The sequence below is a fragment of the Anomaloglossus baeobatrachus genome, chromosome 4 (genome assembly GCF_048569485.1).
Source record: "Anomaloglossus baeobatrachus isolate aAnoBae1 chromosome 4, aAnoBae1.hap1, whole genome shotgun sequence".
NCBI classification, from domain to species: Eukaryota; Metazoa; Chordata; class Amphibia; order Anura; family Aromobatidae; genus Anomaloglossus; species Anomaloglossus baeobatrachus.
In genome coordinates this window covers 458,788,332-458,810,962 of record NC_134356.1, presented here as the reverse complement: position 1 = coordinate 458,810,962, position 22,631 = coordinate 458,788,332, and the positions used below count along the sequence as shown (strand labels likewise).

At 40.8% G+C, this 22,631-nt stretch overlaps 1 protein-coding gene across 4 annotated transcripts in view; it reads left to right on the top strand.

Moving 5' to 3' along the window:
- LOC142301682 (proto-oncogene Mas-like) overlaps positions 1-22,631 on the top strand; it is a 127,695-nt gene that overhangs the window by 100,853 nt on the left and 4,211 nt on the right. For 2 of the 4 annotated variants that reach the window (XM_075342701.1, XM_075342699.1), the window contains 3 exons: positions 10,324-10,440; positions 17,447-17,551; positions 18,997-19,178. The gene's annotated coding sequence lies outside the window, so the exon portion shown is untranslated. The remainder of the gene's footprint in view (positions 1-10,323; positions 10,441-17,446; positions 17,552-18,996; positions 19,179-22,631) is intronic. The other 2 variants (XM_075342702.1, XM_075342700.1) reach the window with 2 other exon arrangements.

Genomic DNA, 22,631 nt, shown 5'->3' with positions numbered 1-22,631 from the left:
ACAGCGGCGGGGACAGCGGTGAAGCGGGAGCAGCGGCGGGGCGATCGGAGACAGCGGCGGTGAAGCGGGAGCAGCGGCGGGGACAGGGGCGGGCGGCGGGGCGATCGGGGACAGGGGCGGGCGGCGGGGACAACAACTTACCGCTCTCCTCGGCTTCCAGGGACGGTCACAGGCCGCAGATCCACATTGATTGGAGAGAGCGGTCACAAGACCGGTCTCTCCAATCAGAGCTGGGGGCGGGTGAAGCATCGATCACCCAGCTCCAGCCAATGGCCAGTGCTACAGCAGCACTGATCAGGGCTGGATTTCAATGTTCCAGCCATTTTCAATGGCTGGAACATTACAGTGGCTGTAATTGGCTGAGCGGCGTTCGTCAGCCAATCACAGCCTCTGTAGGTTCGGGGAGGAGGCACCACCCCTCCTGACGTCAGGCAGAGGTCCCCTCCTTCCCGAATCCACCGTTTAAGTAAATAAATTTCACTCCCCGGGGCTCCGGGACCGCGATTTCGCCAGGACGTACTGAGTACGTCATGGGTCCTTTAGCACCATGTCACCATGACGTACTCAGTACGTCCAAGGTCGTTAAGGGGTTAAATTATTTATTTATTTTAGTGTACAATATAAACCCGCCCACCGACGGCTGGGATTGGTTGCAGTCAGAGAGCTGTCACTCAGCGTGGGGGCATGTCTGACTGCAACCAATCATGGCCACCGGTTTACGGGGGAAGCAGTGAATGTGTAATGAGGCTAATGAGTGGGTAGGAAAGAAGAATAAGAGGCAGCAGGAGCAGTGTGACAGCCGCGCCGCGCCCCGATTGGTGAGTATGAAACGCTTGGAGAGAGACGCTGGCAATGCATTGTGCACAAAATGGCAGTGGCCAGCCTATCACTGTAATGCTACAACCAAGATGGTTGCGGCATTACTGTGATTGGTTAAGAAAACCAACATGTTTAGTGGCTGTAAATCAAGTACCAAAACGGCTGAGCAGGACATCCGAATATAGCGAAGCGAATACACCATTACTCGCTACATAACGAATGGCCCGAATTCCGTACTATTCTGCGAATAGCGAATAGTAACAAATACATTCATTCATCACTAAAAAAGCATACTTAAATTGTCACCGTATAATTAGTTGGAATGGTAGGTGCCCGATGGATTTTCTCGGCCTGCTCACTTCCAATGACTGCTTTCTCCTTATATGTATGTATAGGAAGAGATCTGTATATCATTGGCAGCCGGTGGGGAGAAGTCTCTGGGGACCCGCCTTTCTTGACAATGGTTCAGAGTCAAACATCCACTTTTAAAATTATGCAGCCAGTGTCTGATGCTTGTTGATAGTGGATTGGGTAGAATATATCAGCTTTAAGGTTCCCTTTAAAAATCATTATTGTTGGTAGCACCTTGGTCTTTATAATAAATATATCTGCTGCCAATGACATCTCTTTCTGCGTGTACAGAATGATTGTATTAAAGGGGTTGTCAGAAGGACAAAAATGGTTTGATCTACCGTAAATACCTATTTAGTGCCATAATCAAAACTAATTTCTAATGTGCTGGAATTAAAAATTCTCTATATTTCTCTAATTACACTGTCTAACTGCTATTATTATACTGGTTTCCTTACTTCCTGTATGATGACCCTTCATTTGAGAATCCCAGTGTATGGTGGGGTTACTCACACGAAGCATCAGCAAGAGGCAGATGCTCCTTCATGAGCTTCTAAAGTTTGTGGTTTCAGATCACAACATCAAAGGACAGTCACCAAGTGAGCGGCCTACAGCAGGGGTTGGTCCACCTGGCAAATGCCAGAATTGCCAGATGGCCAGTCCAACCAACCTATGGCATTTCACTCACAAATGTACATATGACCCCATTCATCACACCCCAACATAAATACAAACCTAGTAAACAAAAACCACAAGAGGCTGATTTATATTATAATAGGGGAGGACACTATAGATGCTGGTTTTCACAAATTTTGCCAGGGAATTCGATTCGCGGAGAAGTTATTCTATACAAATGTAATGTCTTTCCGGACCCGAGAGCATAATAAACATGATTTGTAAAAAGAAAATAAAAAATCCTTATACTTAACCTACTCCTCACCTTTCTGGCCTCTCTGATTCATTTAAAATAGACCTTACTCATGTTGTCTGAAGGGATACAGCTGAAAAAAATATGTTTTATTACAATTTTAGAGCCTTTGGGCTTAACCACCCACATAACATTAAAAAAAGCTATTACACAAAGCTGAATGAACGTTTGCAGCATTGAGACAAAATCAACATCTTATCAATTATGGATTGCTTGTTTGTACATTATAAATATTTCACTTTATCTTACCCAGGACCCTACATCTACCATGTGCATATTTCCCTATACATAGCAATCTCATATATGTCCGTAATGTAAGTCTTTCATCATATGGTTGCATGAATTTAAAGGAGAAATCCAGCTAAAATTACCTTTACCTTGATAGGCATTTATGATGATTTATAATATATTAAGGACTGGAGAATCGAGCAAAGAAACAGTAGGGAACTGGTGAACAAAAGGTGCAAGGGATCAGGGAAGAAAAGTCAGATTTAGTTAACATATAGTTTTATAGGTTGTCACTAAATCATTTATAACCGACAATGTTGTGTGTACTGGGGAAATCATCCATTACTACCTCTTGCGATAGGGCATTCCAGAATCTGACTACTCTGATTGTAAAGAACCCTTTCCTATTTAGCTGCCGGAATCGCTTTTCTTCCACTCGCAGTGAGTGCCCCCTGGTCCTTAGTATTGTCTTTGGAAGGCATAAGTCATGTGCCAGTCCTTTATATTGACCACACATGTATTTATACATATAAATGACATCTCCTCTGAGACGTCTTTTTTTCTAAGCTAAGAAAATCCAACTTTTTCCACTTCTCATCATATGGGAGGCCTTCCATTCCTTGTAGTAGTCTACTGTAGTTGCCCGCCTTTCATCTGACTCTAACTTCTGAATGTCCTGTTTAAAATGTGGATCCCAAAGCTGAATCCCATTTTCCAGATGAGGCCTTAGAAGTGATTTATAGAGGGGTAACAATAATGTTGGGATCACGGAATCTAATCTCTCTTTTTATACACCCTAAAATCTCGTTTGCTTTAGCAGCTGCTGCCTGACATTGAGTGCTGCTGCTCAGCTTATTTGTAATGAGAATACCCAAGTCCTTCTCCTGTTCTGTAGTTCCTAGTTTACTTCCATTTAATGTATATGTAGTTATAGGATTACTCCATCCTAGGTGCGTTACTTTACATTTATCAACATTAATCTCATTTGCCAAGTATCTGCCCATTCTGACATCTTATTACGATCATTGTGTAATATTGTACTATCAAGGTCAGTTTTTAATATCCTACATAGTTTGATGTCATCAGAAAAGACTGACACTTTACTATCAATACCATCCACAAGGTAATTAAAAAAAAGATTAAAAAGAATTGGTCCTAGCACAGATCCCTGCGGCACCCCACTGCTGACTATGGCCCATTTAGAGAATGTACCATTTATGACTACTCTTTGTTTCCTATCTTTTAGCCAATTCCTTACCCAGTTGCATATAGTTTCCCCTAGTCCTTGCTTCTGGAGCTTCAGTATAAGGCTATTATGTGGTACAGTATGAAATGCCTTTGCAAAATCCAAATAAATTACATCAATCACATTACCAATATCCACGTACCTCCTCATAGAATCCCAACATGTTGGTTATACATGACTTACCTTTCATGAATCCATGCTATCAGTTATTATAATATTCTCTCTAATATAACGTTGCATGTTATCTCTTAAAATGGCCTCAATAACTTTGCATTCTACTGATGTATAACATACCATACAGTAGTTGCCTGGATCCACCATCTTACTTTTCTTAAATATCAGTACTAGAGTTGAGCGATGTTCGATTTGAACGGTTCGCCAATTTCAAATTCAAGTGATTTTGGGGGGTGTTCGAGTCGTTCGACGAACTCGAACAATTTGCTTCAAGTTCGGCAGTTCGAGTTACCGTTCGATAACGGTTCAATCACCAAAAGCGTGGCTTTTCACAGTAAGGCTATGTGCGCACGTTTCATATCTGCATGCGTCCTGCATCCCCAGCACAATCCCTCTCTCTTTCCTACTCACCGAGCACGGGCGCAGCGCTGCACGGCTGTCACAAATCTCCGGCGGATTTTCCTCTTTTGAAAATGGCTGCCGCTTCATTATTCAATCAGGTATTCCCTGCTTTCCCCACCCACTGGCGCCAATGATTGGTTGCAGTCGGACACACCTCCACGATGAGTGACAGCTGTCTCACTGCAACCAATCACAGCCGCTGGCAGGCGGGTCTATATCGTTCAGTAAAATAAATAAATAAATAATTAAAAAAAACAAACAAAAAACTGCGGTCTCCCCAATTTTGATACTAGCCAGGATAAAGCCACACGGCTGGAAGCTGGTATTGTCAGGATGGGGAGCGCCACGTTATGGGGAGCCCACCACCCTAACAATATCACCCAGCAGCCGCCCGGAATTGCCGCATCCATTAGATGCGGCAGTCCCGGGACTCTACCCAGCTCATCCCGAATTGCCCTGGTGCGGTGGCAATCGGGGTAATAAAGGGGTTAATCATGACAGGCGTCTCCCCGAGATACCTTCCATGATTAACCTATAAGTGAAAGTAAATAAAAACTCACAACGAAAAATCCTTTATTTGGAATAAAAGACCAAAAAAAAAACCCTTATTTACCTCTTTATTAATCCCCAAACAACAATCCAGGTCCGAAGTAATCCACATGACACTTTCAGCTCTGCTACATGAAGATGAAAGGAAGCGCCGTAGAACACGAGCGCTCTGTGTCCTCTCCACGCAGCACCTGAAGTGAGCCGCGCTATCACCGGGGACTTCACTCTGCAATGCAGAAGTCAAAATGACCAAATCTTCCTATGCTTCTCATTAGAGGCAGTGGCTTAATGGTTAGAGCTACTCCCTAAGGAGCATTAGTTCACGAGTTCAAGTCCCAGCCGCCCCGGTAACGAAATTAATTTATTTTTCATTTTAAAATCAGAGCAGTTCATGGAATGAGGCTGCATTGCTCTATCCTCTCTCTCCTCTCTCTTCTATCTCTCTCCCCTCTCTCTTTTCTCTCTCTTCTCTCCTTTTCTCTCTCTTCTCCCTCCTCTCTCTCTCTTTTCTCTCTTTCTTCTCTCTCTCTTCTCTCTCTCTCTTCTCTTTCTCTTCTCTCCTCTTCTCTCTCTTCTCTCTCCTCTCTCTCTCTTTTCTCTCTTTCTTCTCTCTCTCTTCTCTCTCTCTTCTCTTTCTCTTCTCTCCTCTTCTCTCTCTTCTCTCTCCTCTCTCTCTCTTTTCTCTCTTTCTTCTCTCTCTCTTCTCTTTCTCTTCTCTCCTCTTCTCTCCTCTTCTCTCTTCTCTCTCCCTTCTCTCCTCTTCTCTCTCTCCTCCCTTCTCTCTCTTCTCTCTCTCTCCCTCTCTCTTCTATCTCTCCTCTCTCTCTTCTCTCTCTTCTCTCTCTCCTCTCTCTCTTCTCTCTCTTCTCTCTCTCTTCTCTCTTCTCTCTCCCTCTCCTCTTCTCTTTTCTCTCTCTTTTCTCTCTCCCTCTCGTTCTTCTCTTTTCTCTCTCTTAGACCTGGCAATGACCAGCTGATGCGGTCACCTGACGGAATCAGCTGACACTATAAGTCGAGCGGTGAGGCCGGCTTTTTACCGTCCGGCCGGCTAAACTATCAACTGCTGCTGTCGGACAGGAGTCTGCACAGAAGTGTGTAGTTTGTTTTGTTTTGGTTTTGTTTGCACTGATGCATCAGCTGATTGTAGAAACGGCTTTTATACAATCAGCTGCTGTGTCATGTGATTCAGGTCCTTGAATCTGACACATCATCTGATCGCTTTGCCTTCCAGCAAACCGATCAGATGATATTGGATCCGGATTGGACGGCGTGGGACCCTTGACCCAAGATTATTGCGGAGGGGGTTCTTTATTTCAAGAAAGATGGAGTCACTAATTGTGTTGTGTTTTATTTCTAATAAAAATATTTTTCTGTGTGTTGTGTTTTTTTTTATCTGTACTAGAAATTCATGGTGGCCATGTCTAATATTGGCGTGACACTGAATTTCGGGCTTAGGGCCAGTTGATAATATACAGCTAGCCCTAACCCCATTATTAACCAGCGAGCCACCCGTCACCAGGGCAGCTGGAAGAGTTGGATACAGCGCCAGAAGATGGCGCTTCTATGAAAGCGCCATTTTCTGGGGCGGCTGCGGACTGCAATTCGAAGCAGGGGTAGCTTGGGCACCCTGCACTGTGGATTCTAATCCCTAGCTGCCTAGTTGTACCTGGCTGGACACAAAAATTGGGCAAAGCCCACATCATTTTTTAAAAAAATTATTTCATGAAATTCATGAAATGATTTAAAAAAATAAAAAGGGCTTCCCTATATTTTTGGTTCTCAGCCGGGTACAAATAGGCAGCTGGGGGTTGGGGCAGCCCGTAGCTGCCTGCTGTACCTGGCTAGAATACAAAAACATGGCAAAGCCCACGTAATGTTTTGAAGGGGCAAAAAACTCCTGCATACAGTCCTGGATGGAGTATGCTGAGCCTTGTAGTTCTTCAGCTGCTGTCTGCTGTCTGTCTGTATGGAGGAGAGCAGACAGCAGCTGCAGAACTACAAGGCTCAGCATCCTCCATCCAGGACTGTATGCTGGAGGGAGAGACAGAGGGAGCAGAATTACAAGGCTCAGCATGCTCCATTCACTAGTGTATGCAAGAGAGCAGACAGCAGCTGCAGAACTACAAGGCTCAGCATACTCCATCCAGGACTGTATGCAGGAGTTTTTTGCCCACCAAAAAAATGACGTGGGCTTCGCCATATTTTTGTATGCTAGCCAGGTACAGCTGGCAGGTACGGCTGCCCCCAACCCTCAGCTGCCTATTTGTACCCGGCTGGGAACTAAAAATATAGGGAAGCCCTTTTTTTAATTATTTCATGAATTTGATTTGATAATTATTTTATGACATGGGTTTCGCCCCATTTTTGTGTCCAGCCAGGTACAACTAGGCAGCTTGGGATTGGAATCCGCAGCACAGGTTGGCCCAAGCTTTCTGGGCCCCTCTTCTGCGAATTGCAGTCCGCAGCCAGCCCAGAAAATGGCGCTTTCATAGAAGCGCCATCATCTGGCACTGTATCCAACTCTTCAAGCTGCCCTGAAGCCGGGTGGCTCGTTGAGTAATAATAGGTTAATACTAGCTTTGTTTTACTAGCTAGTATTAAGCCAGAGATTCTTAATGTCAGGCAAGTTTGACCCGGCCATTATGAATCTTCAATAAAGGGTTAAAAAAAAGACACCACACAGAGAAAAAATACTTTAATAGAAATAAATACACAGACACATTAGAGACTCCATGTTTATTACTCCCTCTCAACCCTCCACGATCCTGGTCTTCTGTCTTCTTTCTCCTTCAACCCATGCAGCTCTGCTACATCAGACAGCACTGCATGGGAGGAAGACGCTGCTGCTCCCGTGCAGTCTAATCACTCAGTGAGTGAGCAGAGGCTGCGGGCTGTAAGTAGTGACATCACCGCTGACAGGCGGGTTACTATAGCAACGGTGATCTCCATTATTCACTGCCTGTGGCATCCAGTCCTTGAATGTGGGCTGACTCTGTAAAGAGTGGCAACATGCATGGACGGGAAGTCGACCATGTGCCAGAGCATCTCGCCGGTACACGGAGATGCTCAAATGAGCACCGCGTACCGGAGAGATGCACTGACAGGACCTAGCATGATGTCTAGCCATGTGACCAGTCTGTAGCCAATGAGATAATAGACACGTGACTGGTCACATGTTATTTTGACGTCACGGAAGGTCCTATCATCAGTGCTGCTTACCGGGAGGGTGCAGCGATTATTGGAAGGGAAAGCGGCGGGAGACAGAGTGCAGGACGCGTCTCGGGGATCTGTAAGTATAATGGCAATGTTTTTTAACTGTATGTGTATATGTATAATGTGTTTTTATGTGTTTCTGTTTGCCTGCCATTGTTTTCAATGGGGCTCGAAGGGGTTCGTCGAACGTTTGCCAAACGGAGCCGCCGTTCGACGAACCGAACCAAACTCGAACAATAGGGGGGTGGCTCAACACTAATCAGTACCACATCAGCCATTCTGCAATTCTGAGGCACCAACCCTGTAACAAGAGAATTTAAGAAAATAAGATACAGAGGTCTGTCAATTACTGAGCTCAATTCCCTCAATATCCGTTTATTATTTAAATAGTCTGAAGTATTTAACTGATTATATTTAGTGATGTGCTTTACGAACTATTTGAGTTTAGGTTATTCATACTGAATTCCATAGTATTATTCTGGTATTCATGACGACAAGAAAAAAAATGCTCGGGTTCCCCACTGACATGCATTAAGTTCATTTCATGATACATGACGAATACCAGAATAGTACTTTGGAATTTGTTATGAATAATTCGAACATGAATAGTTACTATTCACCCATCACTAATTATATGATCTGAAACACGCTCCCAAAAAGTGGCATAGTCCTAGCTTTAACTGTAATAAAATCATATTTATATAGGAAAATATAAGTCCCTTCTCAATTGCAGCAAGTGAATGCCCCCAGTAGGGGGTCCTTACATGTTTGTTTGGTGTACACATAAACTATTTCAAACCTACACAGTCCAGAATTGTTGGGGGGATCGTATTTGGACACTGGGATGGTCTAAAGCAGGCTTTACATGCTGCGATCTCGCTAGCTAGCTTACCTGCCCTGTGACATCGCTCTGGCCGGCGAACCGCCTCTTTTCTAAGGGGGCGGTTTGTGCGGCGTCACAGCGATATCACATGGCAGGCGTCCAATAGAAGCGGAGGGGCGGAGATGAGCGGGATGTATCATCCCACCCACCTCCTTACTTTCGCATTGCCGGTGGACGCAGGTAAGGAGATGTTCGTTGCTCCTGCGGTGTCACACACAGCGATGTGTGGTGCCGCAGGAACGACAAACAACAGCGCTAGTAAGCAGAAAACAATTTTTTGTTTCAGGACGACCTCTCCGCGGCAAACGATTTTGACCGCTTTTGCGATCGTTTAAGGTCACTCATAAGTGTCACACGCTGCGATATCGTTAATGACGCCGGATGTGCGTCACAAACACGGTGACCCCGACTATAATTCATGAACGATATCGTAGCGTGTAAAGCCCGCTTAAGTAAAAAAAAAAGACATCTCTAGTTATCAGGTGCATTTGGTTTCATATGTTGCGGTTAACGATAATCCAACCAGTTATGAAATATAGGAAAGCTTTATTGTATTTTACATAGGGCTCGATAGTGTAAGTCATTCTTTTCTCAATAAATAATATGATCTTGTAAAATCCATATCTTCTTTTGCCTTTAAGTAACTTCAAATCCATGTGGAAATTGAAATATGGTCGAATATCAGAAATATTCTGGCTAGGAAAATCCAAATACCACTAATATGTGTATAACTGATCAACCTCAAAAAAATAAAAGGGTAGAAAAAAGGCGCAATGTCGACAACCAATGTACAGTATCCACACTGCTGATTTATCGGATATCAACATTTTGAGAGGTCACACTTTTTGTCCCATCTTGCTGTACATGGGTTGTGGACATTGCACCTTTTTTCTACCCCTTTATTTTTTTGAGGTTGATCAGTTATACACATATTAGTGGTATTTGGATTTTCCAAGCCAGAATATTTCTGATATTCGACCATATTTCAACCTCCACATTACAAAATTTGCACAGTACCCTCCCCCCACATGTTTGAATCTTGTTGGACTTTTTGTGATATAATACCCTTTAAATACAATTTATATTGACCTCTCACTACCATCTCTATTTTGATAACAGGATACATTTTGCTTTGGGATAAGATTATGCACATGTTAACCCAATCATTTTTGTAGCTGTCTTGCACTCCAATTGCAGGTTTTGTCTAGTTGCCTGATTTCCTTTGTCCTCTTTTCATATCTTATGTACTGTATTCTAAATACCTCATGCACTGTACACTTTAACTATTGTATTCAATAAAAACTTTTATTATTGTTCATCAATTTTTGCTCATGGTTCTCTTTTCATTCCTTATTTTCCCTTTGTAATATCTTCACTTTTATTTAAAGATTTAAAACAATGAAGTGTGACAAAAAGCCTTATATCTTTCTTACTATTGTATGATTGTGATACCACGTGATTTGTTACTTGCATTTAATTAATCCATGTGCTGATTTTCTAACCATATGTTTTTGTTTTTTTTGCTGTCAGGAAAAGTTTCAGAATGCTGAGCTACAAAATGTGAACAGAAAAATAACATATTCTCCATTGTAAAGTGTAACAGATAGACATCAAGCACACCAAGATTGGAGCACAACACTATTTCATGTATGTTTTTATCCCTATAATATTACATAAAATGTAAATAAATATATATCTATATATATATATATATATATATATATATATATATATATATATAGTACTATGCGAAATTGTAAACGGGATGGTTTTGTTTGGTTTAGGAAAATATGATGGATGATATGCCTTATTAAATTTAATATGATATACTGGCCCTTAAGGATGCAGTGATTCCCCACTCAAGTATGGTGGAATGATATAGATGTGCAATTTTAATTGAAGAATTTTCTCATAAATGGGCAACATGAGTGATAAATCACTAAATATTTCTCTGGATTTAATGAAAAAGTTAATGTTCTGCAGTTAAACATTGGCTTAGTTAATGCATATAGCAAAAGACAAGGCAAGGGCAATCGGTGATACAGTTCACCAATCCTTGTGTCACCTGCACCATATGGAGAGGAAATGCCCAGAGCTGCTAAGGTTAGGCTTCAAGCAAGCAAGCAGTGATTCAAAAAAATTCTCCGGCATAGCTTTCCAATACAAAATGACCAATTTATTGCAAGCTCATAAAATCATAATGCTTGCAAAGAACAGATAGTGCAGTATAACATCCAACGCATTTCGGCTATGATGCAGATGTTACATCTATCTCTGGTTATGTTGTCTGTCATCTTTAAGACATAGTTACACTTCTAGATCTTAGATACAGTGCCTTGCGAAAGTATTTGGCCCCCTTGAATTTTTCAACCTTTTCCCACATTTCAGGCTTCAAACAAAAAGATAAAACTTTTAATGTTATGGTGAAGAATCAACAACAAGTGGGACACAATTGTGAAGTAGAACGATATTTATTGCTTATTTTAAACCTTTGTAAAAAATACAGTGCCTACAAGTAGTATTCAACCCCTTGCAGATTTAGCAGGTTTACACATTCAGAATTAACTTGGCATTGTGACATTTGGACTGTAGATCAGCCTGGAAGTGTGAAATGCACTGCAGCAAAAAAGAATGTTATTTCTTTTTTTATTTTTTTTTTTTTTTAAATTGTGAAAAGTTTATTCAGAGGGTCATTTATTATTCAACCCCTCAAACCACCAGAATTCTGTTTGGTTCGCCTAAAGTATTAAGAAGTATTTCAGGCACAAAGAACAATGAGCTTCACATGTTTGGATTAATTATCTCTTTTTCCAGCCTTTTCTGACTAATTAAGACCCTCCCCAAACTTGTGAACAGCACTCATACTTGGTCAACATGGGAAAGACAAAGGAGCATTCCAAGGCCATCAGAGACAAGATCGTGGAGGGTCACAAGGCTGGCAAGGGGTACAAAACCCTTTCCAAGGAGTTGGGCCTACCTGTCTCCACTGTTGGGAGCATCATCCGGAAGTGGAAGGCTTATGGAACTACTGTTAGCCTTCCAAGGCCTGGACAGCCTTTGAAAGTTTCCACCCGTGCCGAGGCCAGGCTTGTCTGAAGAGTCAAGGCTAACCCAAGGACAACAAGGAAGGAGCTCTGGGAAGATCTCATGGCAGTGGGGACATTGGTTTCAGTCAATACCATAAGTAACGTACTCCACCGCAATGGTCTCCGTTCCAGACGAGCCCGTAAGGTATCTTTACTTTCAAAGCGTCATGTCAAGGCTCATCTACAGTTTGCTCATGATCACTTGGAGGACTCTGAGACAGACTGGTTCAAGGTTCTCTGGTCTGATGAGACCAAGATCGAGATCTTTGGTGCCAACCACACACGTGACGTTTGGAGACTGGATGGCACTGCATACGACCCCAAGAATACCATCCCTACAGTCAAGCATGGTGGTGGCAGGATCATACTGTGGGGCTGTTTCTCAGCCAAGGGGCCTGGCCATCTGGTCCGCATCCATGGGAAGATGGATAGCACGGCCTACCTGGAGATTTTGGCCAAGAACCTCCGCTCCTCCATCAAGGATCTTAAGATGGGTCGTCATTTCAACTTCCAACAAGACAATGACCCAAAGCACACAGCCAAGAAAACCAAGGCTTGGTTCAAGAGGGAAAAAATCAAGGTGTTGCAGTGGCTTAGTCAGTCTCCTGACCTTAAGCCAACTGAAAACTTGTGGAAGGAGCTCAAGATTAAAGTCCACATGAGACACTCAAAGAACCTAGATAACTTGGAGAAGATCTACATGGAGGAGTGGGCCAAGATAACTCCAGAGACCTGTGCCAGCCTGATCAGGTCTTATAAAAGATGATTATTAGCTGTAATTGCAAACAAGGGTTATTCCACAAAATATTAAACCTAGGGGTTGAATAATAATTGACCCACACTTTTATGTTGAAAATTTATTAAAATTTAACTGAGCAACATAACTTGTTGGTTTGTAAGATTTATGCATCTGTTAATAAATCCTGCTCTTGTTTGAAGTTTGCAGGCTCTAACTTATTTGCATTTTATCAAACCTGCTAAATCTGCAGGGGGTTGAATACTACTTGTAGGAACTGTAAATAACTGAAAAGTGGAACGTGCAATATTATTCGGCCACTTTAAGTGAATACTTTGTAGCGCCACTTTTTGCTGCGATTCCACCTGCAAGTCGCTTGGGGTATGTCTCTATCAGTTTTGCAAATCAAGAGACTGAAATTCTTACCCATTCTTCCTTTGCAAATAGCTTGAGCTCAGTGACGTTGGATGGAGAGCGTTTGTGAACAGCAGTTTTCAGCTCTTTCCACAGATTCTCGATTGGAATCAGGTCTGGATTTTCACTTGGCCATTCTAACACCTGGATAACTTTATTTGTGAACCATTCCATTGTAGATTTTGCTTTATATTTTCGATCATTGTCTTTTTGAAAGACAAATCTTCGTCCCAGTCTCAGGTGTTTTGCAGACTCCAACAGGTTTTCTTCAAGAATGGTCCTGTATTTGGCTCCATCCATCTTCCCATCAATTTTAACCATCTTCCCTGTCACTGCTGAAGCAAAGCAGGCCCAAACCATGATGCTCCCACCACCATGTTTGACAGTAGGGATGGTGTGTTCAGGGTGATGAGCTGTGTTGCTTTTACGCCAAACATATCATTTGGCATTGTACACAAAAAGTTCGATTTTGGTTTCATCTGACCAGAGCACCTTCTTCCATATGTTTGGTGTGTCTCCCAGGTGGCTTCTGGCAAACTTTAAATGACACTTTTTATGAGTATCTTTGAGAAATTGCTTTCTTCTTGCACTTTTCCATAAAGGCAGATTTGTGCAGTGTACGACTGATTGTTGTCCTATGGACAGACTCTCCCACTTCAGCTGTAGATCTCTCTAGTTCATCCAGAGTGATCATAGGCCTCTTGGCTGCACCTCTGATCAATCTTCTCCTTGTTTGAGATAAAATATTTTAGTGATGGTCGGGTCTTGGTAGATTTGTAGTGGTATGATACTCCTTCCTTTTCAATATGATTGCTTGCACAGTGCTTCTTGGGATGTTTAAAGTTGTGGAATTCTATTTGTAACCAAATCTGGCTTTAAACTTCTCCACAACAGTATCACGGACCTGCCTGTTGTGTTCTTTGGTCTCCATGATGCTCTCTGTGCTTTAAACAGAACACTGAGGCTATCACAGAGGAAGTGCATTTATACAGAGACTAGATTACACACAGGTCGCTTATATTTATCATCACCAGTCATTTAGGACAACATTGGATCATTCAGAGATCCATTCCTCAATGAACTTCTGGAGTGAGTTTGCTTCACTCAAAGTAAAGGGGCTGAATAATATTGCACTCCCCAATTTTCAGTTTTTTATTTTTTTGCAAAAATTTTAAATAAGCAGCAAGTTTCGTTCAACTTCACAATTGTGTCCCACTTGTTGTTGATTCTTCACCATAACATTAAAATGTTTTATCTTTATGTTTGAAGCCTGAAGCACTCTACAAGAAACTTGGGACTACAATGTATGGGCACTATAAGGACAGCTGTTCAATTCTTACTCAGCAACATCTTTTGCTGCTTGTTTCTGGAACACACACATGAAGAAAAACAAAAAGCCAGCACTAAATGTGCACTTCAGCACTAAAAATTCCAAACTGTACTTATTATAAAAATTTTTGAGATTTTTGGCAAAAAATTGCAATTTCTTGAGCTGCCTCACCACGTCACGGCAAATCTCATTTGAGGCAGTCCTACACTAAAATATTTTTATAAAATGTGCCATACGGCCTCACATATGAATAGTAGAACTGCTCTTAGCAGCACTCGCCTGGTCTATTTCAATCCCGTACCCATGACTGAGTCATGGCTGTGGGCGGGACAGGTCCAAGCAAATGCTGCATGAAGTAAATATCCTGTGGACAAGGCCTGATGACAATGTGAACAGTCACCAACCGCCAAAATCTAGACAGATGGAATACATCCCAAATTGGGGTGCATAGCATGGTGGGGGTCAGCCACCGACCAATTCAATGAAGAAAAACAAAAAGCCAGCACCAAATGTGCACTTCAGCACTAAAAATTCCAAACTATACTTATAAAATGTTTTGAGATTTTTGGCAAAAAATTGCAATGTGGAACACACAGATGAAGTCAAAATCATCACTACAACCATAGATAAATTCTTAGAGGGCTGCAATTTCCAAAATGAGGTCACTTGAGGGGGGATTCTACTGTTCAGGCACTTAGGTTCTTTGTATATGGAGTCCGTAAACTATTATAAGAAAATCTGTGCTCCAAAGGTCAAATAGTGCTTCTTCCATCCAAGCCCTGCCATGGTGCATTCAGCAGAAACTGTGTGGCAAATTTTGGTTCCATTTTCAACCATTTCTTCTTGGGAGAATGTAAAATATGGCGCTAAAATATTTTTTTTTGTGGTAAAAATGTAATCATTTTTTCTTCACCACCCAATGGTATAAAGTTCTGTTACAGTCCTGTAGAATCAATGTGATCACTTCTAAATTAATTCACTGAGGGGTGTACGTGGTAAAACTGGGTCAGTTATGGGTGGTTCTGCTTTTCTTGAACTTCAGGTTTCTGGCAATGTAACATAACACCCAAAAACCATAACAGCAAAATCTGCACAAAAATATGATGCTTCTTACCTTCCAAGCATTGTACTGAGCCTGAAAAGTAGTTCCTGATTACATGTAGGGTATTGGCACACTCAGGAGAAATTGCACAACAAATTGTATGGTATAGTTTCCAAAATGGGGTGACTTGTGGGGGGGGGGGTTCCGCTGTTTAGGCACATCAGTGGTTCTGCAAATGCAACATGGTGTCCACTATCTATTCCAACTAATTTTGCATTACAAATGTCTAATGGGACTCCTTCCTGTCTGAGCCCTGGTGTACAAGAGTACAATTCTACCACATATGGGGTATTGGCAAACTCAGAAGAAATTGCACAACAAATTGTATGATGCATTTTCTCCTATTATATCCTTGGAAAAATGAAACATTTGGGGCTAAAGTAAAATTTTTGTGGGAAAAATGTAACGTTTTATTTTCTTGGATCAACTTTGTAAAATTCTGTGAAGCACCTGCAGTTTCCAAAATGTGGTCACTTGTGGGGGGTTTCCATTGTTTAGGCACAGCAGGGGCTCTGCAAATGCAACATGACATCTGGTACCTATTCCTGCCAATTTTGCGCTCTAAAAGTTTAATGGCGCTTCTTCCCCTTCTGCCATGTGCCAAAACAGTATTTTTCCACCACATATAGGGTATTGGCATACTCCGTAAAAATTGCATAACAAATTGTATGGTGCGTTTTCTCTTGTTACCCTTGTGAAAAATATGACACATTTTTGGCTAAAGAAACATTTTTGTGGGAAATATCAAAATTTGAATTTTTCCCTTCAGCATTGCTTTAATTCCTGTGATGCACCTGAAGGGTTAATAAACTTCTTGAATATGGTTTTGTGCTGTCACTTTTGGGCATTTTCTGTCACCTAAGTCCCTCAAAGTCACTTCACATGTGATGTGGTCCCTAAAAATGAATTTGTAAATTTTGTTGGAAAAATGAGAATTTGCTGATAAACTTTTAACCCTTCTAACTTCCAAACAAAAAAAATATGTTTCAAAAATAGTTGTGATGTAAAGTAGAAATCTGACAAATGTTATTTATCAACTATGTTGTCTGATATACCTATCTGGTTTAAGGTCATAGAAACGAAAAATTGCCAAATGTTCAGATTTTTTGTGAAATATTTGATATTTTCATTAATAAACACAAATTAAATCAACCAAAGTTTACCACTATCATGAAGAAAAATAGGTCACAAAAATATTCTCAGAATCACTGGGATCCGTTGAAGCGTTCCAGAGTTATTACCTCATAAAGTGACACTGGTCAGAATTGAAAAAATTGGCCGGGACTTGTCAGGAAGGTGTAAACAGGGTACAGGGAGAAGTGGTAAAATAAAATTAATAATTTTATATAGCGGCAACATATTCCGCAACACTATGCAATGGAGGGGAACATGTACAGGCAATGAAGACAATACAGAGTAACACATAATTCAACAGTTTGAGGAGGAGTGAGGGCTCACAAGCTTACAATCTATGATTTAAACGTTACAGATTCTATATCATAAGAGCAATGAGACTATGGAGCATTCTCCCATATAATGTAATGGTTTATTCACAAAAAAAAGTACAAGGAGGACCTGGATGCCTTTCTTGAAAAATATAATGTTACAAGTTATTATGAGTACTAGTACTAGATTATATAATGGGACATTGATCAAGGGACCAGTCTATATTCTATATAGGGGGTTGAGATGACATTTTTACCCTATTATGATGCATATAACACCTGCCTCATGGGGTTGTTGCCTTCCTCTGCATCCACGTTAGGTAATAGGATAAACTCAGTGGACTTTTGTCTACTTTAAACCTTAAAAACTTTAAAACTTTTAACATGTCCATTGATCATGTGATTTACACTTTCCATGACTATTCTTTTTTTATGGTGTTGCAATATCAGTGGTGATGAGGAGTTTATTTTCATATACCTTTAAATTGATGACCTTGCAATGTAATAGAAAATATTCCTTTTTCTGAATTTTTCTTTAAGAAACTATAGCTTGAATAAATGCGGACCCAATGGAAGAGGAAGTAATAGCAGCCTTTATATGATTCCCCAAATTTAAACAAGTGCGTATCAATGTCATCCGAATTGGTAGGTATAAACACAGAATAGATATTTTTGCCCCTGAACTCCTTATACTTTACCGCAGCATCTTGTGAATGGAACGTTTACCTGATTCATGCAATTCTAAACTTTAATAGGTTCTGAAACATGGAAAAGACCCAACTGACTGTGAATTTTATCCATCTCCCTCCTAATCCTACTGACCCTTCCTAGTAAAGTTTTTGATGAAGTAGATGGAAGAAAAGGGTTAATCCACGCTGCCAGAAGAAGATTACTGAAGATTTACGGAGATTAAAATACCTGATTTTATTGTTCTACGCATTTCGGAGCTATATAACTCCTTCTTCAAGAACAAAATCAATAATGTACATTATTGATTTTGTTCCTGAAGAAGGTGTTTTACAGCTCCAATATGCGTAGAACAATAAAATCAAATATTTAATCTCCATCGATCTTCAGTGATCTTCTCATGGCAGCGTGGATTAACCCTTTTCTTCCATCTACTTCATTGCTATCTTACTGGGTTTTGCAGCAGCCATCCTTATTTTGTGGTCTTAGTGGTTGTGTTTATTATATTAGTGCACCTATTTAATTACTTTTTGGTACCACCATTTGCGCCCCCACCCTTCTTTGTCTTTTCAGTTTTTACAACATAGTAAAGTTCTTGCTAAAACTTACATGCAGACCAGTCTGACTAGTTAGGTGAAGGTAGTGTTCTGTGTACTTGGTCTTTTTCCGATGAGAGATAAGTCACAGATAGAGGGATCCTTCTTGCAGTAGTTATTTTCACAATTCACATTGGAAAAAAAACATGCCTGCTTGGCTAAACATATTGAGAGTCCTTGCCTTTTGTAGTAAAATGTCAAGAGGCATAACTGTTGATTAAAATCCATCAAAACAGTCTGGCCAAGGATTTTTGCCTATCGTTTCTCAACCCATGAGTAACTGTGCAGCACCAAAGGTGTCTGTAAGCTGATTCCTACCCAACTAAAGTATTTGGTAAAGTCAATTGGGACTTTAGGGACGATTCATTTGATGGTTATCTGATGTCACCCTGCCACCAGCTTAAGACCCAAACACTCAGGTGGTAGATAGTGTCTTTGGGAGCCAAATTTCCAGGTAAAGATGAATTTTCGGTTTAGTGAAATTCTAACAGAAAATCTAGCATTTTTCATGATATCCAGCTCCGTAATTAAAAACAAGATCTCTGACATATCTGGATTTTAAGCTTCTATTATAATCTTGGCAAAGAAAATGTGTTTGTGTTTGGACATTTGTCTTGAAAATCAAAATATTAAGTTAAAAAACTGGTCAGTAATGCTAATCCTGTGTTCTTTTGCTATATTCAGGCATTAAACATTTAGAATTTCCCTAATTTTCCTTAACACTGTTCTGGTTGCTTGTGATGTGTGTATCTTTTATAGTGATTAAGCAGAATTTTAGATTAGTAACTGAGTTTGTATATATAACAGAGGAGACCTGTGGCACCTTGGCAATCATGGAAGAAACAGTTTTAAGACATATCGTCATCATCCTGTAACACAGAAATAAAGCTCTTTTTACAATAAATGGAAAGGTGCTCCAGACTGCATTACACTATTTTATGAGTGTACCAGGGGCGAACATATTGTGTGGCCGCACAGAGGCCCAAAAGGTAAGGGGACCCATTTTTATTGCCAAACCAGATGGAATTGTACATTTTCTTGAGTTTTTGGACTGAAAAGGGTGAATACAGTGGTGTGAAAAAGTGTGTGCCCCATCCTGATTTCTTATTCTTTGCATTTTTGTCATACTTAAATGTTTCAGATCACCAACCAAATTTAAATATTAAACAAAGATAACACAAATAAACACAAAATGCAGTTTATCAATGAAGGTCTTTATTATTAAGTGAAAAAGAAATCCAAACCTACAGGGCCCTGTGTGAAAAAGTGATTGCCCCCTAAACCTAGTAACTGGTTGGGCCACCCTTAGCAGCAATATCTGCAATAAAGCGCTTGCAATAACTGGCAATGAGTTTTTTAAAATACTCTTGGGGAATTGTAAAGCAACATTGGAGGGTTCCCAAGCATGAACAGCCTTTTTAAGGTCATGCCACAACATCTCAATCGGATTAAGGTCAGGACGTTGACTAGGTCACTTGATTTTCTTAGTCCATTCAGAGCTGGACTTGCTGTTATGTTTTGAATCACTGTCCTGCTGCATATCCCAAGTGTGCTTCAGCTTGAGGTCACGAACTGACGGCCAGGCATTCTCCTTCAGGAGTTTTTGGTAGACATCAGAACTGTTTATTAATTTCTATTAGCTATTTGACTTTTTGGAATTTTTTAATTAATGTAAAGATTAATATGCCTTGTTACTTATTATTGCTATCATGTTTGTGTCACTTTTACATCCTTTGTTGTTTAAAAACATACAAATTATAACATTAATAAATTGAGAGCAGTTTTTTTATCAGCTCACCCAGATTCTTTTCCAGAAGTCTTCTAAGTCTAATTAAGACCAGGCGGTGCAAGGAAGGATACCAGGCAATCCAAGAGACATGTTTGTAGAAAAAAATCCAGCATCTCGTCCGGTTGAAATGTAAATAAAATCAACTTTTATTCCATTGTATTAAAAATTCCAAAACAGGGGATCATAAAAAACATACTCAGTGCACATTTGTAGGAGACGCTTACGCGTTTCAGACTGTTTGTCCTTAGGCATAGCATACTTGTTCTCATGTGAGAACCCCTTTTAATACGGGCTATGAAGGGAAATGAGGTAACAGGAAATAGAAAATTATATAACCCTTTAGAAATTTAGTTTTATTAATACTTATTAAAATCCACAACCTTTGTGCAAATTACTTAAGAGGAAAAAATAAAGGGAGGAGGTAAGATGCTCACCCTTTACAATAGCCCTCCCTCCTGTCCACTACCTACCGCGGGGGTCGGCACCCTGATAACTGCAAAAATGGCGCCCCCACTTGGCGGTGGCTGACCCTGTGATATCCCTAAATGGACCCTCAAATAAGATGGTGAAAAATAGATAAAGTCAAGGGTTATAAACAGGGTACACTCATGCTCAGTGGACAGATGGACTGGAACAAACACACATGAACACCAAATTCAGACTAACCTCAGACGTTACTGGTGATTCTGGGGTGATAATAGAGATTTCGCCAGTTTCGCCTCAACGCGTTTCTCCAGACACGGATCATCAGGAGGCTTGATATAAGGCTTGCCAATCGATTTCAGGACAGCATAATGTCAGGATAAGGGGGCCCCCTTATCCTGACATTATGCTGTCCTGAAATCGATTGGCAAGCTGGGGCAATTCTAGGACACGCACATGAACCCTCCCCACACGATAAGTGTTTGATTGATTTTTTGACTAACCTGTATGATCAAAACTGGTTGATTTATGCAATTGCACTTGGTATGCGTCGACACTTCATTTTGTATATGAACGAACCGGCTGTCTGTATTAGTTAGCACCGGAGGCCAGGTCTTGTTCATAATTCTGCACACTTTATTGCACTTTGCACTTTTTCATGCTCCTTTATTATGCATACCAAGGAGTAATTTTTGGTATCCAATGTACAAATTTGCTATTGATTTTCGTGGTTGCAACACTCCCTTTTTCATATAGTTTGTTGAACAGGAAATAGAAGCAACAATTTGCATGTATCTTAATTTTACAAACTATTTTTCACATGTGGTTTCTATGCTTACTAATAGTATTCTACAATTATATCCATTCCTGTCCCATTATTGGATCTAAGATTACCACTGCTATCCACCATATATCCATACAAAATCCACAAAGAAACTCTTATTGTTCAATAAACTAATTTTTCAAAGATGTCAATGTATATTACTAACATGTTACACTTTTTTTTCATCATAGAGCAGTGCTATTACTTATTGTTCTGTATATTGTTCAGGAAGACAAAAACATAAAAAAAAAGAAACAAAAAACAACAACAAAAAACCCCACACTTGTTCACAGATGGAGAAACAATTGCCTCAATATAGATACATTATGTCCGTTTTCTTGTTCATGCCTATTGGCCATTTAGTGTTGAGTTTCATGATCCACATTGCCTCTCTTTTATGTAGTTGTTTTAGGGTAAGTTCACACAGTGCGTTTTTGGTGGCGATTTTGCACGTTTTTCGCGTGCGTTTTTGGCCTCAAAACTGCATGACTTTGCTTCCCCAGCAAAGTCTATGAGTTTTCATTTTTGCTGTACGCGCACAACTTCTTTTTTAAGCTGTGTTTTTGAGCTTAAAAAAAAATGGACATGTCAATTCTTTCCTGCGTTTTTCTGCGTTTTCCCCTCATGCAATGCATTGGAAAAACGCAGAAAAACGCAGAGATCAAAAATGCAGCAAGACGCAGCAAAAACGTACCAAATTGCGGCAAAAACGCGTGCGTTTTTTGCCGCAGTTTTTTGCCGCGGGTGCGTTTTTAGCGGCCAAAAACGCAGCGTCAAAAAAATGCAGCGTGTGCACATAGCCTTAGTCTGTTGCCTCCTCTTTTGCATGCTTTCACAGTTTCTATTGCATTTACCCGACAGTTTTTTAAAAGTCCTCCATGCACAGTGGAAAAATGTTGCGAAGCTCCGGATGGGCTCGTGGTGCTGCAATTGTTAGTATTGTAAACATGCTCCTATATTCTTTTACTTAGTGGGCGTGATGTACTGCCCACATATTGCATTTGGCAGGCTTCACAGGTGACTAAATAAACTACGAGTGTGGCTACAGTTTATGAACATTTTTATGGAATATTCTATTCCAGTGCTAGTTGATTTGAACTTTTTCACATTGTTCATGTATTCACATAAGTTTACACATCCTTTGGCCACATTTAAAACTTCCCACAGTTGACATCCTTAGGAAGGAGGCGGTTCGCCGGCCAGAGCGATGCCGCAGAGCAGGTGACTGCATGGAAAGCTGCCGTAGCCATAATGTTCGCTACGGCAGCAATCACAAGATATCGCTGCTGCGACGGGGGCGGGGACTATCGCACTCGGCATCGCAAGCATCAGCTTGCGATGACGTAGTGTGCAAAGTGCCCCAAAGTGTAACATGTTAGTAATATACATTGACATCTTTGAAAAATT